Source organism: Magnolia sinica, chromosome 4 (genome assembly GCF_029962835.1).
Source record: "Magnolia sinica isolate HGM2019 chromosome 4, MsV1, whole genome shotgun sequence".
Taxonomy (NCBI): Eukaryota; Viridiplantae; Streptophyta; class Magnoliopsida; order Magnoliales; family Magnoliaceae; genus Magnolia; species Magnolia sinica.
Genome location: NC_080576.1, coordinates 59,062,192 through 59,071,227, shown reverse-complemented (window position 1 = coordinate 59,071,227; position 9,036 = coordinate 59,062,192).

Here is a 9,036-nt window from a genome sequence, read left to right as displayed (position 1 = left end):
CTTGGCAAGGTCGACGGCTATTCCTTCCTTGGACACCACATGTCCCAGGAACTTGACTTCCTCTTTCCAGAAATCACACTTCTTGAACTGTGCGAAAAGCTGATGCTCCCTAAGAGTATCCAAAACCACTCTTAAGTGCTCCTCTTGCTCTGCCTGGCTCGTCGAATAAATTAAAATGTCATCAATAAAGACAATGACGAATCGAAACAGGAGTGGCCGAAACACCCCGTTCATCAGATCCATGAACACGGCCGGTGCGTTCGTCAGACCGAACGACATCACAAGGAACTCATAATGACCGAAGCTGGTCCTAAAAACGGTCTTCTGCACATCCCCATCCTTGACGCGCAACTGATGATACCCTGACTGCAGATCAACCTTTGAAAAGTACCATGCCCCCTTCAACTGATCAAACAGATCATCAATCCTGGGCAAAGGGTACTTATTCTTCACAGTTACCGAATTCAGCCTGCGATAATCAATACACAATCGCAATGAACCATCCTTCTTCACAAACAAAACAGGTGCTACCCAAGGAGACACACTGGGCCGAATAAAACCTAATTCCAACAAACCATCTATCTGCTTCCTCAACTCCTCCATTTCACCCGGAGGCATACGATAGGTGGGTAAAGAAATGGGCGCCGCACCAGGCATAAGATCGATAGCAAAATCAATCTCACGCCGAGGAGGTAATCCAGGAATCGACTCAAACACATTTTCAAACTCCTGAACTACCGGCGTACTAACCAACGCCAATTCGGCCGAACTCTCCAACAGAGAAGAATAAAAATCAATACGAAGAGGGTAACTGACCTGAACTGGGAAAGTAACAATCTCGCCCTCAGGTCCATGGATCGTCACTGATCTAGCTTCACAATCAATCTCAGCTCGCATCCTCGTGAGCCAATCCATACCCATAATAACATCGTTGTGATAAAGCGGTGCGACTAGCAAATCAACACGGATCGATCCACTTCCCAGATCGACCAAACAATCCATACAACGCTTGCCCAAAGCAGAGGACATCCCCGTAGCGGTAGTAAGCGTCACTCTTTGCACAGGAACAGATCTCAAACCCAAACGCCTAACTGCCGCATAAGAAATAAGAGAAGTAGTGGACCCTGTATCCACTAGCACAGAAACGGGAATACCTTCAATATGCGCTGTCACCTCAAAGGACCTCGGCACTAAGTCAGACATAGGCGCTTCAGTTGAAAGCGCATGAACACGAGCCTGCTGCTGACCATTCGGCGGAGGAACCATGGGCCGCTGAGGTGGCCTGAAACCAGGAACTGCAGGTCTGAAGGATGAATGAGCTGGCGCTGATCGAAGAGGAGGAGGAGAAACAACCTGAGGCATCGGACGGTTAACCCTCTGCGGTGGAGTAAAACCACCGGCTCGCATACGGGAGAAGCAAAAACGGTCCAAGTGCCCCACCTTCCCACAATAGGAACATCGAAGATCAGCTCTCATCTACTGAGCGGGCAGCACTGAACGCCTCAGAGGAGAATCAACTCGCGGCCTCTTACCGAGGAAAGGTGCACCCTGAAAGTCCGGTCGCGGCCTAGGAACCATCGGTGCTCGCATGCGGGACGCTCTATCTCCGTCCTGCTCTGCTTGCAAGGACATGCTCACCAGCTCCGCATAAGAAGAAATGCTAGCACAGCAAATCTTCGATCGGATCTCAGGTCTCAGTCCCTCAGAGAAACGTTGCATCCTCATCGGCTGATCACCCACGATCAAAGGAACATACCGCCCCAACTCAGTAAACCGGTTCTCATACTCCGTAACCGACAACCCTCCCTGGCGGAGGTGAAGGAACTCACTCTCCTTCTCATGTCGATACGTCACCGGGAAATACTTCTCGTGGAAGCGCGCCTCAAACGCTTGCCACGACCAAACAAAGTCCTCCTCGACAGTGCGAAGCACATTGTCCCACCACAAACTGGCTTCCTTCTCAAACATGAAGGTGGCGAACTCAACCTGCTCGACCTCAGAGCAGTGCAGCAGTCTCAGCATCTTAGAGATGCGGTCTATCCAATACTCGGCCTCCTCGGGTCTATGAGAACCCGCAAAAGTAGGAGGTCGCAAGCGCTGGAATCGCTCGAAGGTGCCGCTGGCACTGGCACTGGCACTAGCACTCCCAGATGGAGGCATAGGTGAAACAGGTGGAGTCGCCCCTACTAACTGAGCAAAGATGCCAGCATGGAAGAGAGGAACTCCTGCTGCTGCTGCTGCTGCTGCTGTTGCTGCTGCATCAACAACATCATCTGCTCAAACCTATCAACAAGTAGAGTAGATGAAGGTGCACGGCTCGGCCCAGGAACCGAGGGTGTGACTGGAGGAGCCATCGGTGTCGACCTAACACCGGCACGAGATGGACCCGCCTATGGATCCGACTGGCTATCGCTCAAGGGAGGAACCCCAGCAAGCGACTCAATCAGAGAGATACGGGCCGAAGTCTTCGAACCCTTAGGAGGCATCCCTACATTCAACAGAGGATGCAACTTGTCAGATTCTAAGTCACATAATCCATCCACACAACAACACGGCACAGCACAACTCCAAAGACAAACAACATGCATTCCATTAATCAAAATCGTCGCAATACAAGTAGTGCAGCAATACATGAATCACGACTAGGAAAGCATGAAAACAACAACATTTAACACTTCAAACAACCACAACAACTACAACCACCACAAACAGCTACAACAATTACCACAACTACAGCACTACAACACTCCAACTACAAGCCAACAACGGCTACACACAGAAAGAAAACACCAAACAAAGCAAAAGACGGCCATGACGACAGCTACTCGTCGGAATCGGGAGATGGAGGCGGAGCACCCTTATCCTGCAAGCAACACAAGATAGACTTCATAGGCCGAGACATCTTCTTAAACTTATGTTTAACAAGGCCTCGAAGATCAACCATATCCTAGCGTAAAGCAGCTTGCCCTTCTTCAAACCGTGTAAGATGGGTATCTCTGGCAATCTGCTCTGCACCCTGCTCTGGCACCACAGGAGGAGAGCTATCACTCAAATCCTATGCCTCATCTCCTTCCTCGTCTTGCTCTACTTCTTCCTCAGACTCCGCACCACCTTCAGCATAACTCTCATCATCACCGCTCTCAGACTCAGCCTCACTCTCTGAGGCAAGCCGACCAGAACCAACCTCCAACAGCTTAAGAGTCCTCAAATTGATATAACGAACAGGAACCGGCTTCTCAGCTCCAAGCATATAGCCAAACTCTTGTGCAATCTTGCAAATGAGGCGGCCAAAGGGAAGCGACTCAGTCCTTCTACTCGAACGAGCGATGAGAATAATCTGGCGCAGGACGTATGTCGGCACACACAACTTCGCTTCCTGCCCCACCTGATATAGAAAATCCACCATCAGGCGCGTACACTCGCTGCGGTTGCTCCACCTTGGGTATACATTGAACGTAAAGATGTGGTGAAGCAAACGGAAGTCGTCCGTCATGAAGGAAGCCAGAAGACTCCTATTCGGCTGCCATTCAACCAGACGACCACACAAGGATCGGGTGCGACGATCCCTCTCACGCACACTATCCACATTCTTCTCGCTAGCATGCACTTCACCAAGTGGCACTCTCAGGAAGCGGGATATCAAAGCAACATTGACGATACCCACACGACCATTACCACAAGAAATCTTGAACTGCAGAGGCTCCAGCGAAGGCTCCAGAATGTTGGCATAAAAGGCCCGAACAGTGCTAGCATTCGCGCGATACTCACCTTCAAACAAGGGACCCCAACCAGCCCCTTCTAGGCGCTCCAACAACAAAAACTCATCAAAGAGCCGCGGGTCAACATGAGCCTCAAAAAGGACTCTACGCCCTTCATAGACTCCATGCGACAACTCCGCCAACAAGGTCCTACTGACGGGAGCTCGAGGATTAAGGTCCCGCTTCGTTTGGAACTCGCGTGCGGCGGACGTGCTAGCGGCGGCTCCTCTCGGCCTCCGTGCACGGGTTGGGCGGCTCAGCCCGGCTTCATCTACGGGCGCTATCTTCTTCCCCATCAAGGAAAGAAGGGAAGAAATGGAAAAGATGGCCGTCACAATCTCAAAGAGGGCCATGAGAAATGAGAGAAAGAGAGAAATAGGAAGATGGTGAAGCTTCCACACAACTATTAGCCAAATAGGGAAAGCAAGGGCTCAAATGAGAAGGAAAGAAGGAGAAATCAGTAATGGGAAGGAAGATTTGAAGATGGGGTGATGGGTTTGCACGAAAAATGGAGGAAGATGAAGATTTGGGAGAGATTTGAGAGGATTTGGAGAGGTTTTTGAAGAAAGGGAGAGCTTGGGAGTGGGTTTTGTGAAGGAAGTAGGTAAAAGAAAGAGATAAAAAGGGAAAAACTGTGGAGAGGTGGGCCACATAAGATATAGGGACGATCGGCCCGCGTCGGCCCGGCCCGCCAAGCCCGCTGACCGGCGATCCCTCGTCGAACCGGCAATGGCATCACCGGTCTCTGGACATATCGGCGATGCCTCGCCGTTTTGGCGAGGCCATCCTGGTACCCCTTGGTCCAAAACACGTGGTCCCCCCCTGGGTCCCATAGAAAATGCCCCGATTGGCCCCTTGCGTAGTTTGACGCCTATCGGGTCATTCTGACAGAAATCTGGTTCAAATAACGATTTCTGGAAGGTTTAAAGGTGAAAAAGGGATGATAGACCGTCTAAACTCATTAATAGAGGGTCTAGGAAAGGTTTCGGGTCGCTGTGTGTGATCAGGTAGGAGTACAGACTCGATCTCGGCGAGGGTTTTCAGGAAACTTTCGCCGATAGGAACTACGGAGCACAAACACAAAAGCGATAATAGACCTGCACCCAAATACACTAAAGTGACGATAACGTGCAGTGTGTGACCATAACCCAGGTCCGGTTTAATCCAGATCATGCTCTGATACTAACTTGTAACGTCCTGAAATTCGGGGGTCGAGCATAACTCAGCTCCCGAGTTCCAAAACATCACTTATGTAACATATTTAATGAAGGATGTATGTTGACTGTATTAGTGCATAAAACATGGAATAGATTAAGCCAAAACGCAGATATGATTCAGGGATAAGTGAATAAAGCAAGCGGAAGACTTATAGTAAAATGTGTACAAGTGTAAATCCCTGAAGTACATATACAAGCCAGATCGTATGAAAGTGTTATTTAACAAAATTATAAGTATCAAATTACATCATTTAAGTTCCCAAAATAAATCCCAGAGATCCCGCGCATCAGACCAAGGCTCGCTAGAACCCGTCTGAAAACTGCATATAGGAGAACGCAGCCTCGTCGTCATCCAGCTCCCGCTCTGCCTCAGACGTCGCATCCACATCTGCAACATCAAAACCTAAGACAGAGTTTGGTGGCTGTTTAACACCGCCCCAGAAACGTGGGAGTGAGTGATCAACTCAGTGGAATAATAAGGCACTGGTTAACATGTTATCAGTTCAATCAAACAGTAATGATAAAGCAGGACAATTAAATAAATCCTAAGTACTCTTGTTAATGTAAGGATGAATGCAATATGATGTGTGCCCTCACGCGTACACCCTCAGCGTCTTCATCTTACGTTACGCATGACATCGCCTCAAAGTGCGCCACATCTACAAAGCACATGCAAATGCGGTGCATGGATATGATTACCAAGTTGTTATTAGTCCATTTCACACGGCAGGATTGGGAAGCTAAGATACCTTCCTCATGTCACCATCCAAACGGTGATCCATGCTAGGGTCGTCAATCCTAGACATCTCATACGATCATATGTTTAAGGTCGTAGCAAAGGGCTTGTCACCAATCAATGCACGCCTTTCATGCCTTTACTACCACAATTTGGCTCATCACCTCCTTGCGGTATCCAGGTATGCTCGAGGTCACTACAGAGGGCTCGTCACCAATCAATGTAGGCCGACAGCATGAATATAGTGTCCCATACCACCATAATCGGCTCACGAGTTTAGTTGCTCATTGGTCACTATGGGGAGGCTCGTCACCCCAGCGTAGGCCGACAGCTCGACCACGGTGTCCCATACCACCATGTCCGGCTCATGAGTCTTAGCGGATCAAGTACCATAGTTAATAGGATTTCACTGGGAAGTTCGGCACCCTAGATTCAAGCAGTAGCGTCCATACATGGTGAACATACATCGGACAATCGGGTTACTTGACGAACTCGACTAGCACGAGCGCATGTTGAATTGAACGACATAGAGTGCGCAAACACTCCGCGTGGCCAAACCACTACCGCCAACTCTAATACGGCTCGAGTTCGTCTAATACGTCCTACGTGGCGAAAATAATCTCAACCACGAATATAGGGTCAATTACCGATCTCCTGGACTAAGGCATAGTCCCAAACATCTTACACTACTACAAATATTCATATGGAATGTAAAACAGTAATGGAACAGCAACTCAAATCATGGTACATACGCATCTGAAGAATATCAACTTAACATAAATGTAAGCATAGAAGATGCTTGAATTTAAATGACTTGGAATGTAACTGCATAAAGGAAATCATGCACATCAATAGGAGTATTGAGAATCACCTCTCAACGCCTACAATTAGTGTAATAAATTACACTTTAGATCATTCATGCATTTCTACAAACACTTAACATACATGGAACAACGTACATGACGTATGTTGAAATACAGGCACTTAGACAATTCCTTTTACCAAGGAGTCGTCATACATGCATCTAGCATACATACATGACTAATAATCATGACAAACATAAGTGCATATTTTATACATATACGGTACTTTATAAATACACATAGAATACACAAATCTCAATATAGCACATGCATATCAGGAAAGCAATGTAAACGCAACATTTGGCATATGAAATCTCATCCATAACAAGAATAAATCACTAACTGGGATTGAAAGCTTTGAAAACCATAACCTATACACTTAAAGTCCGCACCTTAAGCAAAGAAAGAACCACCGAACTGATTTAGACGAGTTGTCTTCGTCAACGGCGCTAGAATACCCTAAAACAAGGATAGAAATGAGATACAACAACTCCAAAACTAATCTAAGCTCTGACACAGGTTAGGGTTAGGTTAACTTACCCCAAAAGGAACTCAGAACCGTCAGAAGAACGATTCAAAGTGAAGGTTCAAAGATGAAGAAGAACAAGGAAGAAACCAAGATGATTCACCAACTTATCTCTCTCACTTTCTCTCTCTTTTCCACTCTCTTTCCAAGCTAGGGTTAGAGAAAATTCGTATGGAAAAGAGAGCTAGGGTTTAAGGACTATAAATAGGCCTATTCTTGATGAAAATAACCCCAAGGACAAGGTATACTTGGGTTATAACCAAAGCATGCCTTTCTCGATCCAACGAAGCACTTCTGGTGGGCCTATAACCACGAAAGGTTGGACTTAAGCTCACTGACCATAGATCTAGGTCAGGCTGAGTTTTCGTACCGACCAGCTCTTCAGATCAGCCATGGCGGACCACACACAATTCAACGATCACGGAATCTCGATCAGGTCCACAAGCACTAGAATATGCCTGGGCCAACTATCCTGATCAGAGGGTGAAATTGGGTCAAAATCCAACGGTCAGAATGCTTAAAATCGTCGCGCAAGCGACACGACTCAGATTTCATAAAAGCTAAATAAATTCCAACCGTTCTCACACTCTTCACTCCGAGCTCAATCAAATCGACCCAGAACATCACATGGACTTGATTTTCGAGGTGATAGTCAAGCCCAACTCGGTGACCGCAACAGCCTAAGATCATCGCTATTGGACTTTCGACGCGGTCTAGGTCCGATCCAGATCTTCCAAAAATTCCCCAGAACAACTGGATTTAGCGATGGATCCCAGATTTCAGAGTAACGTGGCGCTCACTAATCTACACGTTTAGAGCCATGCAGATACAATTTAAAGTGATTGATGCGAATTTCACAAGCAATCGAGTAGAGCGCTAATTACCCCAAAACAACTACTTAAGGAAAGATTAGCACAAAAATTCCAAGGTCGTTACAAATAACTTAATGAGAATGAGGTCAAATCCACAGGGAATGGGGAACATGGTTTAAAACTAATGTAAGTCTAACTTGGTTTGTTTGGATTTTCAATCCAGCGAGATAAAAAGAGTTTTGAATAATGAAGATAAAAAATTAAGGATACAAGAATCCACCTATAACAATCTTAATATTAATATACTTGATTCAATGATAACTTGATTGGAATTGAAGTCCTATCCTATCAAATTGGATGATGGTGTGGTTAAAACAAAATCTGAACTTTCGTTGGATTAGTTCACACATGAAGATCCATTACATTGATTGGAATGGATTCCATCATCTTACCATGCCTAGGAGACAATGGTGAATAATAGGATTTACCAATCTCCACAACTCCAGATAGATTAGGAAGATATCAAAAGGCTCTATGGAATTTATTGTAATTAAAGTCACAATAAATTATAGAAAACTAGAAATATTCCTCAAATTAAACTAGAAATCAATGTATTTCAACATAAACTTGAATCAAAGCAAGATAAACATCAAAATAAACTATAAGTTTCATCCATTAGCCTTAGCTAAGAGATTAGCCTAAAAAGACTAACATCCTACAAGAAAAACAAAAAGATCCATTAGAACCAGTGAAGAAATGGAAGTAGAAGAACGGTGTCGGTGTTTCACTTAGGCTTTCTCTCCTTTTTTAAACCTTAGAAGATGCTTTGGAGCATCCTAGATATTCCTATATATAGTTATGGAACTCCAACTTTCGCACCAAGTTGGAAAATCCACAAACTACCTCAAATTTACGCACTCCGCGTAAACTCCGCGTAACGCCTTCGATGCATTGAACAACCTTTAGCGAGTTTGGCTTGAAAAATCCTGAAATTTTTTATTACATCGAACTAGCTTCGATTGCACCTTCGATGGCACTTTGATGGAATCGAAGTTTATTTTGGAATTATTTTAGCTATGTTTTTCTGGCCCTGGAATTTCAGAATATCTTTTTTTCAAGACAAT